At 41.9% G+C, this 19,606-nt stretch overlaps 1 long non-coding RNA gene across 1 annotated transcript in view; it reads right to left on the bottom strand.

The window, feature by feature from the left end:
- Positions 1-17,042, bottom strand: part of LOC109370662 (uncharacterized) — a 29,903-nt gene extending 12,861 nt beyond the window's left edge. Inside the window, exon 1 of the long non-coding RNA XR_014887554.1 lies at positions 16,713-17,042. This is a non-coding gene — a long non-coding RNA (uncharacterized LOC109370662). The remainder of the gene's footprint in view (positions 1-16,712) is intronic.
- Between the last annotated feature and the right edge of the window lie 2,564 nt (positions 17,043-19,606).

Here is a 19,606-nt window from a genome sequence, read left to right on the forward strand (position 1 = left end):
TGCACAGTTGCTTGGAATACCTGCAGCAATAATGCTGGGTTTTGTTCAATGATTATCACACCCACGCTTGGAGACAAAGAGCTCAACAAAGCAACTTCAGGCTTACAACATCACACCCACCATTTACCTTCTAGTGGTCTCTGCAAGGAAATGCATTTAGGAAGGGTTATAACTGAGCTCATGGACAGGAAAGAAGTTCCAGTAATAGCACTGATGAAATCATGTCTCTAGCCCACATGAAGTCCAAAGACTATTTTTAGCCAGAGGCCTAAACTGAAGTTTTAGGACTTCGTCTTTTAGGGCTTGTTACCATTACTGAGATGAAGGTTGTGAAGGGAGCACTGCCTGACTTTATACCATCGCATGGAACACCTGTGGACATCAACACAACTCTTTCAGGAGAAAAGGGGCTTCAATTATCAAAACCATGGGAAAACGTATAGGAAAATGCATTAGAGTGTCATTTACAGGGGGAGGGGACCACAAGTGAGTTGCATGACATGGACTGAAAGCTGGGACAAATGATGCCTACCGTGCCTTTAATATTCTTACCTTTCAGTTTCTTCTGCACATAGCATGACTACTGCAGCCTCATTAATAAGCCATCTGTGCACCACCCACTTCTGCATCATTATATCTTTGGGAAGCAGAGAAATTCTGGAGTATGTTTGAAATATACAGAAGTTGAGGAACTTACCCAAAGAGACACATGAAGCCTGTGTCAAGTAAACATAGGTTTTTCTGTGCCACTGGCTAATGCTTGTGTTATGGAGGTCTGTATTCCTTCTTAAAAAATAAAAAAATAAACATAAAAAAGAAAGGAAGCAGCTGGCTGCTAGTAACATTAAACCAGAATTTTAAGAATGCCCTATTGCTTAGCAAATATGCTGATTATTTGGCACCCCTTAATTTATAAATTGAGAAGCAGAATTAATGGGGCCTGTTAGATGACATAATCTACTAGTCAAATGTTCAGATTTTTATAAGATAAAATCTTGAGTTTTCTTTGGCCTTTTAATTGAGGCCAAATATGGGTCACCTCATTTTTTCCAAGTTAGAATTTTTGTTCCTGTACTTGTGCTCTGGACTCGCTTTCTGGGCCAGAGAAGATGTAGTGTAGCTGCTGGAGGTCAGTTTCTTTAAATAAAAAAGTAATCTAGATCAATGGGGGATTACAAGGCACAAAATCCTCACAGCTAAGTAGGGTCAGCCGTCCTGGATGGCAAAACTACCCCGAAGTTTTAGTTCACAATGAAATATCTGCTCTCTTGCAGCCTGTTGGGTTCCCTTCCCAGGAACGAGTTTGCCACACTGCTACTCTTCTTTTTACTGACTAGCGGCTTTGGTCCATCTGCGAAGATGTGCTCCTCACACCCACAGGATGCCAGCAGCCACAGCTCAGTGCTCACTCTGCAAACGAGCCCAGGAGTACAGATGTGCACCCCGAGGTGCCGAGCCCTAAAGACATCTTGTCTTGTTCTTGGGTGTCAGCAGGAAAACCTTACCCTATAAACACAGCACTGCTACTTTTCTCATCACTGTTTGAATTCAGTAGTATTTCTGGTCACAGGAGCCTACTTTTAGTGTTGTGGCAAAAGATTACATCTGTATCTGAGTTCAAAGACACTGTAAGGGAATTCTGAGTGTGTACACAAAGCCAAGTACAGGGTTGTGGTGAGCCAGTGACATCCATAGAGAGCCTGATCTCCCTCAGAAATTGCTTTGAGACAGATACATAACCATTCCTAACTTCAGAGTTACTGTGTTAGGATGTTTTGTCAACATAAGATGCCTCTCCCGTGTCTTGTTTGTTATTCCCTATTTACCTTTACCTCCCATGAAATCATCACTAGCAGCAGGAGCTATTTCAACTATGACCTCCTCCTCCATGGAGTGTCCTGTGTGTTGGACCTCCAGCAGGCTGCACTCTGGTGCCACAGCCCCCATTCCTAAGAAAGAAGAGACTGGGGACTCCATTCTCATGCTAAGTGTTCTGCTTGCAGAAGGACACATCTGCCAGCTCAAAATAGACTTCAGATGAATTCACTGAGTTGTGAGTGAACTCACAGCTGGCCGCCAGTCTGAAAAGAGTTCAAAGCTCTGAGCTGGCCCCAAGGGGTCGGACATCCTCCTCCTCTTCATCTGAGCTCCCACAACACCTGTGCTCAAGTAGCAGTCATTCTCAGGAGCTTATTTTCCTGGCAAAGATGCTATGACATATACATCAGGGGCTGAAAGCAAGGCTGTGCCAGCAACATCAAAGTCAACTTCTATTTGCAACTATACCTTTGAGGAAAGTGCAAATATCACACAGGAAATTAGCAATGATTTTATAATAGCTGTGTTTTTTTAAAACAATCATCTTCAACAACAGAAAATAAAGGGAGAGATCTGAAATCAAAGTTCTTCAACAGAGAATATTTTACAGCATAGGATTCCAGTGATAAGACTCAAACCATTACATCAGCCACTGAAAAAACATCTCATCAGGACATAAGAGTGGCCAACCCTTCAAAATTGTAACTGCATAGAGAAGATGGTCTGAGGTCACCCCTGTTACATCCACACATCAGCTGTCAGGAGGATGCACAACTGCTCAGAAACGTGTGGAAAATATATTATTTAATCATGCCCACAACAGGAAAAACTGTACAGTCTCACAAGCAAGCCTGAGAAAAAAAGTAGATTTGACAGTTATGTAGTAAGTCAGTTGAGACTACTGCTGATTCACTTCATCTGCATCCTGCATCTCTTCCTCCTGATGTTATTAAAGTATATATGCATCTACTATTTATATGCTTATATATATACACATGCATTTCTATATAGAAGCACATATAGACACACAAACATTCTCTGTGTAACTGTGAGTGAGAACCATTATCTTATTCTGGGTCTGTCTCTGTGTTTGCTAGTGTCTCAAGCAGTGGGGAATCAGTTCCTGACTGCAGCTCCTGAGGGCAAAAATAGATACATGCATGACACAGTGAAGAGTATTTAGGTTCAGAAGTTAACAAGTCCGTATGAGATGAGAGGCTTGTTCAGGTGCAGTGACTGGATGTGCGGAGGGCAGCTTGCATGTGCGTGCACTGCATGGCTGAGTTGTGTATGAAGCAGCACTCGGAGTCGAGATGCAAGAGCACAAGGAGCAGGAGAGTGCCGGCTCTCGGGTTATTAACGCTGCTGGTATTCCAGTAGCTGCAAGAGGGCCACTTTTAATTTTAGTTTTAAATAAAGATGGTTCTTTAACTTCCTGCAAAGGGCTCAAAGCACACAAGGATCTCTTGGCTGTACTTTACAGAATTCACAGACGAGGCTACAGGAAACCCAGAACAGAAGGGAGAGAAGGAAACACATCGCCCCTCACCCTCTGCACTCGAAGAACGCTGCCTCGGACTCCGCCGCCGCCACGAGTTGAGCACCGACCGCAGCTGCGCCCCGCAGCGCAGCGCTCCGCTCCGCTCCCTGCTCTCCCTTCCCCTCCCGCTGCCGGCGGCCCGAAGGGAAGGGAGCCGCTCCGGGACAGGGCGGCCTGCAGGGGGCATCCGAGCGCCAAGAGCCTCGCACTTAGAGCCGGGTCTGTCCCGCGTCCGGGGCCGAAACGGTTGGTTTCGGGGCCCTCTGGCATCGCTGCCGTGGTGCCAGGGAGCCCCGGTACCGGACGGACAACGCAGGGGAGAAGGAGATTTACAGACCGGGGCGCTTGATTCAGCTGGTTAGAAGCTCCGCTCCAGAGCAACAGCGATAACATGCTGGCCCAACCGATTTCTTACTTGTCATTTCCAGGAGCGGGAGACAATGCAGAATTGTGCAGTGCCATCGGGCAGGCCGTTTGTTCAGCACTGCATCACCCCAAGATGCAGAGCCTCGCTCCAAGCAGTGCGTGCTGCTCCTCTCCCACAGCTGATGAAGCCTCAGCAGCTGCAGGCAAACTCCACCCTGAGCAAGGCTGGAGCCAGGTGAAGAGCTGAGCTGCAGGAGGGCTGTCACCTCTCCTGTAGCTGACACCTGCATCGAGGAGCTCAGACACCCCTTGGTCCCTGCGTTCCACAAAGCGAGGACCAGCAGCTCTCATAAAGTTTGCAGAGGTGTTTTAGGGTTTTAGGGACTTGCACTCACTGCTTTTCAGAACACGCCCTGAAGTTACAGTGAAAGCAGGACATTGTCCTGACCGTGCTCCTTACCCATAGATCTGAACGTACTGGAAAGCAAAATAATCCATCTGGGAAGGACTTTCTCGGGACACATCACACTCACTTTACCAGCAATGAATCACAGAGGTAACTTGTTTCCCTTCTTGTTACCAGCTGCTCCCTCCAGTAGGGATTTAGGTGGTTTGAACCAAGACATTACTGTTTTCTCAGAAACTCCCAGCGTCTGTGTCTCTCTAGCTTCCTGGAAGATGCTCTTCATGCAACACTCACAGTGTCTCAAAGAACTGTGTCTGTTTTGAGTAGAAAGAGCAATAGTTTGGAGATGATTTGAAGACTTAAGAGACACTGGATCAACCCCAGAGGGAACGGGAAATAAGCACTGCTCTTATCTGCAACATCAACGCTTTGTGTTCAGCTGCCTGCATAGACAGCTGGCATCTGTTCTACAGCTCTTCTTACAGGGAAGAAGCGTTCATACATTTTTATCCCAGGATCCTTAAATAGCCCTACACTGTGTGAAAACTGTCAAACCCTTCACTGCAAATCCTAGGCAGGAGGGAGTTAAGCTTCCAGCCCTGAACGTCCCAAAGTTTTCCATAGTTCAAATCTCCATCTAAGCTCAGCAGACAAAATCCTTGATTCCCAGTGACAGGAAAGGATTGCATTTCCATCATGAGCTCGTCATCTACTCCCTTTGTGACATTACTGCACAGTATTTATCTAAGTAACTCAATAAGCTCTTTCAAGTTTTCTTGCACTTTTAAATCAATCCACTGTTGCTACAGATAAGCGGCCATTTTGGGTCACTGGAGAGCAAACTTCAGATAAGAAAACTCTCCGGGAGGCCTCTGCCGGTCTCCTCTTGCTGGCAGCCTTTTGTTTCTCCCTCTCTTAATACACAAGATCTCTACGACGTTGTTCTGACTGTGTGGGAAAGTACAGTGATTGCTTCTACAAGCGGTTGTGGAATCCATTCTGCTCTTGGGACTCCCAGAGCCCAAATTTGCACGTCCCACTTGCATATGTGAGCTGATGTGGGTGTGTGCACACATCCTTACTGAGATACCTCAGCCTTTGCCCAGCACTCCTGCAGCATGGGCTGAAGGCTGGGAAGGCTGTCAAATGCTCTGCTCCTGAAACCGAGGTTGATATTTATTTACCTCCCTTAATATGTCATCATCTGAGTCAGTAAACCTTAGTTTCATGGTAAAGGCCATTATTTCTGGAGCTGAGACACACCAGGTAGAACCTTTCTGAAACATCTCACAGCACAGCTCAGCTGGACTTGATGTGTATTCAATTTTTTTTATCCATTTTGCCAAATAACTTAAAAATACCAAACTAGTATAAAGAGCTTGCCTACATGCAACTGTTTCTCCATGCATGTAAAGCTTGAGTAGGAATTTAATGTGTTACCCTGCTTTCATCTTATTTTTTGCAGCTTTCAGGAATAGAAAGGAGCTGTTGTGCTGTTTGTGCTGTTCTGGCCATCCAGCACAAATCTCCAGAACAGCCCATGTCAGAGCCTTCTCCCATACCTTGTCTATGTTCCTGTTCTTGCCATCATTGTCCCAGCTAACAATCAGGAGGGATTGCCCACAGTCACAAGAGAATGAGCCAGCGCAGGCCCTTTCCTGATTTTCAGTATCCACAGTTCCTTTTACCACTTCACTATTGCACAGCATTTCCCAGAGGATGAGGATCCAGGCTACCAGATGAACCCACCGTAGTCTGATTTCAGCTCTGCCTGTAACTCACAACAGCAGACCAGCTTTCCTTCCTTGGTGCAGGAAGACTTTGAACAGTACTTATCTCTGAAGTCAATTTAGAGCCCAGTGTATCAGAAGTTCTAAAAATGATCCTCTAAATATCATTTATCATGATAAATTACTCCTCATTAACTGATCGACCTTTTCAAAAACTTGTGAAAGAGAAAGGTACATTTTGATTGGCTTCAGCCTGAAAACAGATTATGACATTACCTGTGTGATATGCCAAAACTACATACCATATAGAGCCAAAAAAGCAAGCCAGACTGCATTTCTCTCCTAATACCACACTGGGATCTCTGGAGAGTGCGCTATGTCTAAAACCAGTCTTTATTACCAGGAGCTCATTGGAAGAATTCTCTTTTTATTGTCCTGTATTAGAAATTCTGCTTCTTTAAAAATCACCAGAGGAGGCAGTCCTGGTATTCAGAGTGCACCTGACAGTAAGGAGAGCATCCTAGACTGCATGGATCTGTTAAGCTTACTAACCCTGCCTTGCATGCCAGTAGGACATACAATGGGTACCCTGACACACAAGGTACACCTCCAGCTATAAACTCACAGCATTCCCAATTCAGGTGGCTTAATTGAGAGCTGAAGATAACCAATAATAGATTATTTGCTGCTGCTGAACTGGTGGTTGTCATTATTTACTGAGTTTCCTTTTTCCCTACAGAAGTAAGTGCACACAGCTCCACAGTTATTTTTCAGTCTGTCTTCCTCTGCTTGAATTTCCACCCTCCCTCCTAACCACCACTCCTGCCATCAGGGGAATACCTAACACATCTGTTATCTTTCTGATTTCTCTGCATGTAATTGGCTCTAAGCATATATTCCTTTGAAGAATCTATCTGCCCAGCAAATGTGCACTGTGAATACTATGCCTGTCCATTATTTACAAGCTTCCATCATGCCCCAACAGCAGGAATGCCATACATAGGATTAAAGGAAGCAACAAAGCAAGAACAAAAGCCAGGTTTCCCTGGCAGCACAATTTATGTGCCTTTCTAATGCATTGCCTTATCTGCCTCACAGAACAGTGACAGCTCCCAGTTGAAGAGAAAAATAAATTATATCTTAATTAAGCACTGTTTTTCTGCTTTTCTTGTGTCCCTGGCAAGGGAAGGCTGTGTCATTCTAACTGCATCCCTTTAGAGAAAAATGCATGCATCTTTATCTAGAGCCTTAGAAACTTGGAAATACTCCAACACTTCCATACTGGAAGACAAGTCCCTAACATTTTTGCAGCCACACTTCTATCCGTAATGTTGCATGGTCATTTTTCCATTGGCTCCAGGAGGGGTAAAAACCCCATGTACCTTTTTTCTGATTTCTGTCTTGTACTCACATCTTCTCTTACTTTCTCATGCAGCTCTAGCCTCAGCTTTTAGGATTATCCAGAGGCATTTAATCTGAGGTGAGAGCTTGCTATAGGAATAGCAACTGAATGTCAAAGCTCTTTTCTCAGCTCAGCTGCTAATGCATACATTTATTTTTTCTTCCCCCACTTTTAATTCCCAACTACTTCTCCAGAGGAAAGTTACTCTGCTTGGAGATGCTGCTTTGTGCAGGCTGCAAGAGTCTGGATAACCTGATTCAAGGAACAAGAAGAAAACTAGCTCTAAATTATTGTGTGGCTCACTTGGACTTTCAGATGTGTTAGATAATTCCATGACAAAAAGCAATTTGGATTTTGTGGCTAACTGTATCCTCCAAATGTAGCTTCTCTTATGGGAATGTTTGAGAACTCTTCAGTGTCTGTAAGTAATAATCCATGCTGAGGCTTTGAACTCGCATCACAAGATTATCTTCCCTAAACATGTAGGGTTTTAATTATCTGTAAAATCTCCACTCTTCTGTGAAATTTGCCCCAAATCAATAAGTACATTATTAGGGATTCCACAACTGCCTTGACCTACCTAGTATTTTCAGAAGCAGAGGCAGTGTACTACATGGAACAGAAGTTTGTGCATCTGTATGCCATGCTCTGGTGCACACAGTGCACCTCTTACCAGTATGTCTCATGCACTTAGACAGTGGTTTGGACTGAGAACTGTCTGCATAATGACTAATGTAATTAGAATTCAATCTCAACTGGTCCCTCTACACATCACTGTACGAAAAAGAAAACATTAAGTCTGGACTGCTAAAAGCTAGCTTGAAGTGCTTTGACCACATCACAATAACAACAGTTAGCAAGGCTAAATGTCTCCTCTCATAGCCTATTCCCAGCTTTCCCTATACTGCTGCAGTAAGCAAAGCAGCCTGTTTGTTTTTCTAGCACAAGCTGACCTTCTGTGCAGTCAATATCTAAAACACATTGTCTGAGAAGAGGGAGTTCACAACATTGGATTATGCAATTATATGAGTGCACCCAAGCGTTTTGCAATGCAGACTGCATCCAGTCCTGCTGACTAGTTGTGATTTTCAAATACATTGGAACTGGCACGTCTTGAAATGTGAATTCTTTGCAGATGGCTGTATCTGCTGTAGGCAAAACTCCACTATGATATTCTAAACAGTTCCCCTATTGTGTGGCTCTGGGGCATGTGAGACAGGGAAAGATGTGAGCAGAAAGACATTTGCAGCTCCAGTTCTGTTGTTTCTCAGATGGGCCAAGGCTGATAAGTGGAGCTGGGAATACTTCTGTAGCAGCCTTTCTGCCTGTGAAACTTCCCGTTTGAAGGGTCTAAGAGGGGTCAGGATGTAGAAGAAATACAGAGAGTAACAATTTGGTAGCTGCTATTTTGAAGACATCTAGAAGAGCCAACAAGATGTATAGCTTTGTAACAGAACTATAGAATGGAAAAGGACCAGATGAGTTCTTTCATAGCTTGAACACCTACATAAAATTACTAGCAAGTGTAATATCCTGATTATCCTTGTGGAAGCATTTGTATGCTTGTAATTTTGATATTTCAAATTTCCTATTTTAAATGTGAATTGTTCAGGGCAAATTACATTTGAGGGGGGCCCATTTTTTGTTTTCATGTTTTGGTAAAATATAACATATATTACCAAACTGAGCTTTTGAATTTGGAGGAGTTGCAAATCTCAGAGATGGCACAGAACTGCAGAACTTGCAGGCTGTGACCGCAATCCCATCAATAAAGAAACAAATTCAGACCTAGTACTTTACGCTCTGAATTGATTTAGCTCGGTGAATATTTGGAGTAACTCCACTAAACCAAGGGAATTATTTTTATTGTACCATTGTAATTGGCAAAATCTGACCTATTGAAAGGGATTCTGGGAAGCAAGGGTATAGATCAAATCTACTCTTTTCATCCTTGTAATTTGAAATCTTAAGTGCTCTATGTAGCTTAAATTTAGGTATCAGAGAGAGGAAACATTGTCTTCTCTACTCCATGTGGAAGCTAACAGATTAGATGATTTGCCCAGAGCTATACTTTCTGAAAGATCTAAGAACTGAACTAGACTGCCCCAGTCTCAGTGTCTCAACCACAGGTCATCATTCCCTTTGAAATGGTTTCTGAAATCATTATTATACTGACTGGAAGCCAAACTACTGGAAACACATTCTGCCAGTGAACCACAGGCTATGGTTAGGGACTCTTCCCTCGCGCTGCCTAAAAAGTTTCACAATATTGCCCTTAGTTTTTCATGGCACTAGAAACATATTCTGGCTTGAAGAACAGATAGATCTACCAAGATAAATCTTGCCTTTGAAAGTAGTTTTCAATTTTCATTGAACAGGGCTTTCCCATGGGAAAGAAACACAATGTGCTGCTTCATGCCAACATTCCCTTTCCCTATAACTACAAGTTTATTAATAGGAAAGAGGGGAGTTCATCTGAACAAAAAATAAACAGAAATTGTATCAAATGGTGGAAACATGAGCACCTGAGATGTCAGATACCATGCTAATCCATTGGTTCTTTAGCCTGGGTAGCTGACCTATTTGCTTTCCTGTGCTCTGCTCTGCCAATTTCCCCTCTTAGCTAAAAGTACTTTGAGCTACTCCAGTTTTGTTGGTAAACTATATAGGATGAGGTCTGCTGCAAATCTGTTGCATTAATGTAATACAAATGACCAGAAACTGCAAAAGCTGTCAACTCAGAGTCTCCTGTGAAGTGTTTGGAAATATATTGGCCATAAAAAGAATTGAAATTAAAAGCAAGGAAGGAAGGAGGACTGCCTTGCAGATGGCTTTTGTAGGGCTGGTGTCACTCAACTGCAGTCAGAAAAAAAATTCCTCTCTGCTTTTTTAGATAACTTTGCAAAGAGGATGTGTTAGTATTATTTCCTGACACTGGGGGGCTGCTATCAGTGCTGTTACACTGGGAGGCTGCTATTAGTGATGAGAGACAGCATCCCAGAGAGGAAAGGGCCGTGAAAACTAGTTGTCATTCCCAACTACACACAGACCTGACTTTCTGAATAACTCCATGATGATCAAGCTAAGACTAAGACTGTAACTTCCTTGTCTCTTTCCTTCTGATGACTGTATCCAAGCTACCGTAGGATCTACTACAAGAGAGATGCAGAAAAGCTTTGCTTTCTTAATTTTCTTAATTCTTTTCTGTGTTTTTTATTTTTGTTGTTGTTTCTTATAAATTTACAAATTTTTGCATTCACAGAGATTTATTTCTCCCATCACTATGCTCAAAAAATACAGTGACACCAATTTTAGGACCTGCAGTTAGAATTCCTGCCTTCCCAGACAAACAGGTCATTTAGCCTCACAGCACCTGCTCTGAACTTGATCATAAACTAAGTAAAGTCAAGGGGCGTTTACCCGCTGCTCTACATGAGATCTACACAGCTAACTTGCAGACACACTGAAAAGATCAATGCAATAAGTAAGAATTACGTGTTAGCTTTTTCAACTTGCTCTTTTGTTTAATGAAAACAACCCACACTTTGTGGTGCAGAGTGATCATTCCAATGGCAAAAGCTGGGCTTCTGCTGCCCTTCTTCCTGTAATGGAGAGACTACCCAGAGTGATAAAATCAAAGAATCATAGAATCAATAAGGTTGGAAAATCCTTAAGCTCTCACTTAGCAAAACACTTTACCCTGGGCTGATAAACACTTGGCTTCGAGTTAGCATCTTAAAGTGTGCTTAGGCAAAGCCTGTGCAGTAGCAATTAAAATCAGGTACTATCATGACTTCGGAGTAAATGCTTCTGTCATATGACTGCTATGGCACTTAAATATGGACTTAAAATCAATGCTGTGCCTATGTAACGTCTTGAAGAAAAACACTTTTCTGCACTGAGATCTCTGCCCCTATTGTGAACCAGTGTTGGGGTTTCCTCAGGAGGTACTGGGGACTTTTTCCTCATGAACTGCAGAAGCAGGCAGTAGCTGATTATTTCTCAGTTGAATTAATTCTTCAGTTTTGCAGTGAGAACAAAGGCAAACAAACTTGTGAGCTGCTGAATCAGGAAAAACTAAGCTTGGATATGAGAGAAAGTGGCAGGGGTTTATTTTGATCCTTCCTGGACATTCATCTGCCATGAATGCAAACAGTTTCCTATTTGATGCTGTGAGGTGAGAGCCAGAATCTTCAAAAATTTGGCTCAGTTCCTGCTAACATTTACATTCTGCTTATCTTGATTCTGGGGCAAGCCTTTCCCAGAGACATTGTTACTGTGGAAGCTGATGAGTGCGATGCAGACTGAGGAAGAAGAGTTAGCAGAAAATTGAAAGGTGGAATTCAAATGCTGACAAGCACTATCCAAGAGCTTTCTCTCTCTAGAAGTTATTAGCAAGATTAGAGCTCATGTTTGTGCAGAGCTGGGACAGCTGAGCCCTACCACTAGCATTACTGACAGAAATGGGGTAATGAGATGGGCTGTGCTTTCTAGCACTTCCTGTCTAAAGAAATTTTTTTGCCAACCACCCCAGGTATCTGCATAAACTGTATCAGCAGGCTATACTCCTCTCTGCTGGGAAGACAGAAGAACAGGACTGCAGCAGTGAGATTGCAGTGCAACTCAGTGTGCCCACACCACACCAGAGCAAAGCTGCAGAATGCGGTCGGGGAGTAGAAGTTTGACCACCAGAAAATAAGTCTGTTTAGAGCTGGATTTTTCAGTCACTTTGTTATGTAGGTTCAGCTGGACACAGAAGTGTACCTCCCAGCCTGACTTTATCAGGACAACTTATGTTTAAAGGTTTTGGCTGAGTCAGGGCCAATAACAGGAGCTATCACGTAACACCGTACCTTTCAGTTTCACAGCCCATGATTTCAGGCTGTCCACACCTTACTCGCTCTGCCTTCCTAAAATGTTTCATGCACTGGAGCAAGACCGCAAAGTACTTAAAAGCCATGAGCATAACTGATTAACACAGCTCATATCTGTTGCAGGAAGAAGATGCATGAGACACCTACGTTAGTAAAAGAATTGACACAAAGGCTTTTTGGCATCATAAAAAGCCAGGGACCAAAATTTAGCTTTCTAGGTGTATGGTTTTAAATTACCTGTATTTGTATGAACTGCTCTGTTATATGAGACTTTATTGCTATCATGATTAAATGTTTAAAATCACATCTGATAATTACAGGACCAGAACGGAGAGCATTTATACCGTGGTATGCTTCAATATGAGAAAATTAAATCAAACATACATGTAAAAAAATATGCCTAGTGGAGTTTATAAAGAGTTTTACTGTGTACAAGTAGAATGCAGAATATATGTTTCACTATTTTCTGTAGCATCATCAGAAAAATATGTATCTGCATGTACACTGTGCTAGTTGGGGTGGGGACTGTTTGCTGGTTGAAAAGTTAAGCATATGCATGCAGCTTTGGGTCTTTACACTAACCCAAATGTGTTTATTTAAAGGAAGTTTTGCATAGTCTTGCACAGAAAGTTTAGGCTAGCTTACTACTTCTTGAACTCGTGCTAATGTATGCTGTTTGCTGGTTAATCTGTGGATGCACTAAGTAGCTTAAACACCGTATGACTACTATAATCCAAAGTCCGAACTGTATGTGGAGTTCTAACAGGGATTTGGCTGGTATATGCTCTTAAAGGTGACTTTAAAAAGAAAAAGAAATATACATATAACTGTTTACTGAGAATGTATACAAAAACAGTCTAAAGTGATTTTAAGGATGTGTTTTTTTTCACTTCTCCTCACAAACTCCCATTTGACCAAAACTGTTTATTGTACATAAGCATTCCATCAGGTGAAGAATCCTAGTACAAACGTTTAGTGTCTGCACCCTAATGGGAATGGAGTATCATTCCATGAGTATGAACAGCACCTTACTGGCTTCTCTTCATGCTACCACAGTCAAGACAACAAACAATTTGCAACTCCCAAGGGCTCACAAATTAGGACATAAAACTCCTTCACATCAAGCATTGGCCGACAAATCAACATAGAATAAAGCAAGAGGTTGTTTTCATTCTAGTTTAGATGGCAGTTTCTTCATTCTGCTTTTATTTTCATTTTAGTCTGATCCATCCCCACTCTCTAGGCTTTCTTTCTTTCTTTCCTTCTTTCTTTCTTTTTTTTAATGCATGGTCCAATGGATTCTTTTTCATGGTTTCTGTGTGACCTTCAATATTTTCCTCTCATACTCAAATCTCAGTCCATCATCTACCTTGAGACCTGACCAGCTGTATACAGCATGGTGCACAGAACCCTTGTTCCCCAGTGACAATCACTGACTTGAATAGAGCCCCGTACACAGTTTATATTGCAGCACTGGGTCTCTGGCTACCAGTCTGCAGTGCAGAAGGAAAGGAAGGGGTTACGTTTTTTACTTAGTTCTGAAAAATAAAGTACCAGTGTGAGTCAGAATTAAATTGAGAAAGAAAAAGAATGTAGTGGCTTAGGATACAACACTTTCTATAGATCACTTTGTCTTCTCCTTTCAAAATTCCACTTGGTCTTTAACATACCTTACAGCTATCATACTGTTATATATAATTCTAATTAAGAATACTCAAGGAATGTCATAAAATCTGCTACAGCAGAAACTAGGACTCTCCCTGTAAATATTTTTCTCTACTAAACAACTTAGCATTACAATAATCCTTGTGAACAAAGAAAAAATGCCAGACCCTAATCAGCACGCAGCAGGGGTAGGTCATGAACACATTTATCTTTCTTCTCAAAAGCCTCCCCTGGATAAAGGAAATGCCCTAATACTTAAGGCATCTTGGACACCAGATGGCTGATTATTAGATGTTTTATGGAGAGGAAGGAAGTAAAGAGAAACAGCTTGAATTTTCATGGTACTGTAGGGACAGTGAAAAGGAAGGCAGAATGAGAACTTCATCCAAAAGTCACTGACAGGGAAGACACTGATTTCAAAGGGTTTTAAATAGGAAGGAACGAAAGATCTTGTTTGCTTTTCTTTCTGCAGATTAATTCTCAATTCATCAAGAGCTAGAATGATTGATTTGTGAGTATAAGTTTCTTCCTATTATTATCACTGTAGTGATGATAGTGATGATAGTTGAACCAGTTTTTTTGCAGAAGAAAGGTCTGAGTTTTTAAATATTCCCAACAATGCTGTAAGCTTTCTTGAGACTATCTGCAGGTTTTTCATAGGCTGGCCTCTGAGAGCCTGACTCAGTGAGCAGGAGCATGTGGTAAGGCCAGGAGGAATGCTGATATATGCAGACAGTGCTTGCAGAATTCTACCTCCTATGTAAGGATTCTATAGGCAATACCAATTGGATGCATTTGGACTCATCCTCTCTTAATACAAGCTGACCCAATCTGTTTTACACTGGCTGAACTAACTAATGCTGTACCTTCAGCTATCTAGACAGCTCTACAGATTACAGCAAGTAAAACATTCTCTAATCATAGATATTTACTGGAATATTTATGTATGCATATATATAATTTATGCTAGAATAGTTATTTTCTCCTATCTGGACTTTCAGAAAGCCAGCTCCTTCCATGTCTATCTTCTACACGGTTCTAACAATCTATTCAGGCTCTTCCCAAAGCTTTCTACTTAAGAGCTATAAGGCACATGCACAAGAATGCTTAGGGCAAAGAAACTTCATCGGTATTTTACAAGTGGAAGATGGCAGTAGTTCCTCCAAGGTCACACCACGTGCGACGGAAGGACATGGCTGCCTCAGATGTGCAGATGAATCTTGAGAAGAACGCGGATATGGGAGCCAGTGGTCTCTGTGGTCCTGCTCCTCCCATGGAAAGGGATGTGGATTATCCAGCCAGCCTTGCTGATCCCAGCACAGCCTTCTTGTTAGGTATGTGATGAGAGACATAATGAATTGTTTGAGCAATGTATGTGGTCACCCCACTTCTGGGGCATTGCACATGTAGATGTGGAAGCAGAGTTGCAGAACTGGAAGCAAGGCCTCCCACAGAACAGTGCAAGAATTGATGGTAAAATCTCTCCACAAAGAACAAGCTGCATCAGGAAAGAACTGTTTTTTTTTGTTTGTTTGTTTTTTTCCTCTTGTCATTAAAACTGGCAAAGACAAGAGTTTTGCTGGCAGAAGAGTGGCATACAGAGGTGTGAGGAGTTTCTATTCATTATGCTAATCAAGATAACTACACTGCCAAAACACTGAAGTGCTGTACAGGCCTTACACAGGGTGTGCAAAAGCAGAACCTGGACTCGCTCACTTCTATGGCCATGTAATATCAAACAAATCCACGAGCACAGACTGTAATGTGAATAGATGATTAATGTGTCAAACTTCCTTCGCTTTTTTAAAATAAGAAGAATGAAGGGCTTGGGGGAATGGAGTCATGTGGAATAACATCTCTGAAAATTACCATGGGCTTTGGAACATTTTCTCAAAGGTGTAAGAGAGGCTGTTGTGATGCAGCTCTGTAACGCGTTAATGACAGAGGTATTGGCAAAATCAATTAAAACCTTTAGCTGTAGTTGCAACTGAGGGCTGTAATCTCCTTACGCAATACACTCGACAAAGCCTTGTAGAACACGAGCGTGTTTTTTGCACCACAGTATATTCCTCCTCCCTTGCCATATTATGGCTTGTTGGGCTTTCTTTCTTTCTTATTTTTATTTTTACTCTCAGAATATTTAACCAAATAAGCTTGTTATTCTGCCACAGATAAAACAAACATAGGGAAGCTCCTTGCAGGGATGGGTATGCCTGTCCTAGGGAAAGAGCAGCAGCTTACCTGCCCCAGGATTTTGTGAGGTAAAGCTGCTTCATCATTTTTGATTATCCATGTGTTGTTTTGTTATCCAAAGATTTGTCTTTTTGCCTCACACACATATACAGTGCCAATATATAAACTGCACAAGAGGGTTATGGCAGCATGAGCCAGTCTTTGGTATGTTTATCCATGCAGAGACATAAGCCTCTGTCTCTAGAGACGAGTGTTTCCTCTCCTTGTTAGACCTATGACTATCTCTCACCAACAAAGTTTGTCACTTTTCAGTGCTGGCAAGTGTGCTGCTATAACAAACCCTGCAGACTGGCGAGCCTCCAAGTGGGGCGGGAGCTAAGTCCTCCCTGCTATCATTAGTTAGTATTTACATTATGGCAGAGCCTAGAGGCTTCTAGCTGTGATTCAGGCGTTGCTGTGCGAGGAGACAGTAAAAGACACTTCCTGCCCCAAGCAGTTTATAGTCTAAACAGAAGAGCCTGGTAATAAATAGCAGAGAAAAGGCAGTACTTTTGCAACATGGAAAAGCCTGCAAAACACATGAGATGTTTCTAAAAATAAATATTAAGTCTTTGTATTTGTTTTATAGAATATTAACATTTGAAATTTCAAGCCTTCTTAGTCCTTAAAGCTAGACAGCTTTTGCTTATTCTAACAGCTACAGTTCTTGCTTACTCACACGACTCCAGGAGGCAAGGTCTTTTCAGATGAACACATCATGTTGATGATCTTCCTTCCAGTCCTATGTCAAAGTTCCTTGCTGCTGACCTGTCCAGAGAAAACAATGACTGCAGATACACAGCTAGATTCTCATGTTCTCCATTTGTGAAATATTTCTCTTATCTTGACCAAGTACAATAGTTTTCTCCCACTAATGCAACTGATTTTTAAGAATAGCAGTAATGTTTAATTTTCACATACTCCATTATTCTCAGTGTACATTTCAGTTTCCCATATCTCTTTATTTCATGTATCCGTGGTCCCATTGGTAAATACTGCTGTCAAACCTGTGGATTCACTGTTCCATCCCTCACTTTTGACCTTGCCATTTTAAGTGGCAGAAGACTGCTATAAATTCTTGGTTTCTCTGATGACCAGTGATATAAAAGAAGGAAAAAAAGATGTAGACAGAAAGAAGTGGGTGTTTTGCTTGATCCAACTTGGCCCTTAGTTGTAAATTATTGCAGTATGCTTACCAAACAGGCAGCTGAGCAGGAAAAAATCTGTGGGAGAAGTAAACTTACGCTAAGCATTTTCTTGAAGGTGCAGAGGCAAATCTCAAATTCATATGCATTGGTTTGGTTCTGCTGTAGGCAATGGAGATGTTTATACTGAGGAAAATGATTAGAATTTATCCCATGAACCTTACCTCACCATCTTTACTTTTTCTGCATATTCTGAAAAGACTATCTAACAGCATGTCTAAAAATAGGGCTGAAGTTTCTTAATTTCATAGCAGACAAGCATGTAGGAACTACTGTGTATTATTGCACTGTACTGCAAAGAGAAAGGAATACTCATACTGTTAGTGTAGGAGGAAGTCTCTGAGGGGAAAATCATCAATAATAAAGGCCTCTTTTATTTGAATCACTTAACATTTCAGCTCTTCAAATCCTAACACTGAATTTTCTTAAAACAGGTTTCTATTATCTGTGTTAAACACATCAAACTGAGTAATTCAGTCTCATCATCTAAATTCAGTGTTGTGATAGCAGATTGTAATTGGGACAAGCTTCCTAAAGAGGTAATAGAAGGCTTGATAAAAGCAGTATGTGAAATACATCAGTGCTTTTCTTTCTTTGGGAAAAAAAAAAAAGAAGCAATTCTCTGCTTTTCTCCAGTGAGCTTATGTTACTGAGCTGAAGACATTTAGTAAGGCCTATGGAACAGGACTTGCTAGCAACATTTGGACTTTATTGTGGCAGTTAGTAAGGGAAAATCCTTGTCCCATAGAACTTATTCTGTGTTGTCAAGAGATAAGAGAGGTGGAGAGGAAGACAAATCCTTTCAGTTCGTAGGTCAGTGGCTGAACCAAGCTTTCAGCAGTTCTCTCTTATCCAGTTCAGGCATTCCACACTCTCCTGTTTTCAAAACTATTGTTGTTTTTTGATATGCAATAAAGGCTACTGTATGCTTCCCATCACCTTTATTGTCCCAACTGTGAGCTGTATTCTCCCATGCACACTTCTTTATTGTCTTCCTAGAAACACAGTGTGTTTAAGGAATTACATAAAGGCCTTAAAACATATATGTGAACATATGTGGGAACAGTATAAAATGGTGCTCTGTCATGGCTGATTTGTGGGGCTGGAATAAGGGACAGACTTATTGTGAAATCCTGCCGGCCTTGACCATGAAATCTCAAACATTACACTACCTCCTCACCTCTGTGTTCACAAAAATCTGCTCCTGGTATCTCAGGTATCTCAGCATCACATCTGCTCAGCGCTCACCCTGTATGATGCTGGCTGCAGCTCGGCAGGACACCCCAGTTTGTGGTCCTCTGCTAAGGCAGCTTTGGGGTTCATCTCAGCATAAGACAGTGGTTCCCATGATTAGTGTGAGCATCTCAATGTCTGTTTTTCCTGCCTTGCTATGGGAGTCAAAGCACCTAGCCTGGAAGAAAGCAGCGCACTTGTCTAATCTTCTTCCACAGAAGAGCACTCAGACATTCTCCATTTCTGCAAAGGTGACAGCCTCATGAACATGCAAGCCACTAAGCAGTGCTGAGCAGGGACAAGAATTCATGACAAGGACTGTTTAGTCAGCACATTTTTCCATGCAGGCCTGGAGGGCAGACTTGTACACTGGAACTGGAATGCTGCCCGCTTACTGTAGCCAGTTAAGGAGCCCAGCACTCACAACACAGTACATCAACATTCAGAGAGAATGCCAAATATCTTGTCACGCATAGCCCATAATTTTCCTGGTTTGCTTTCTTATGCAATAAACCTGGTTTGTTGTCTTCTAGCAAATGGACGTTCTCAAGCAAGTATACAAAGAATGTTATGATAATAATACCCCTGTTAATAACATTGCTAAGATCCAGACACTTGTAATTCAAGACTACAGTCTGTCACACTTCTACAAACTACAATTTCCAGTGCTAAACTTTCAGTGTTCCTAAGAGGGGGGGTGTAAAGACTTTTTCATTAGGTTGGAATGATGGAGGTAATAAAGTGACTTTTCCAAAACCATAGGACATATCACATGGCAAACTAAGCCCTCATCCAGCAAAGCCCTTTGTGTGTGGATGAAACTTGCAGCATGTGAAGAATAATGAAATCAAATATTCGGCCTGACCCACCTTCTTAAGAATAATCACCAGAGTACATCACACTATTTGATGCAAACACAGCCAAACTAACGCATAGACCAATATTCACCTAATAATGAGAAAAACATCTGTGTCAACTGATTTGCCCTGCTCCACTACCTCATGTCCCATATCCACAGATCCTCCCCTCTTTTTTCATTTCGCATAAAACTTTCTTCTGTATTGCCACGCGTGGCTCAGACATCATTCTGGCTTTTTAAACCTGTTGTCAATCTGATCCATTGAAAGAGGCTATC

Source organism: Meleagris gallopavo, chromosome 21, assembly GCF_905368555.1.
Source record: "Meleagris gallopavo chromosome 21, MGAL_WU_HG_1.1, whole genome shotgun sequence".
In the NCBI taxonomy this organism is placed as follows: Eukaryota; Metazoa; Chordata; class Aves; order Galliformes; family Phasianidae; genus Meleagris; species Meleagris gallopavo.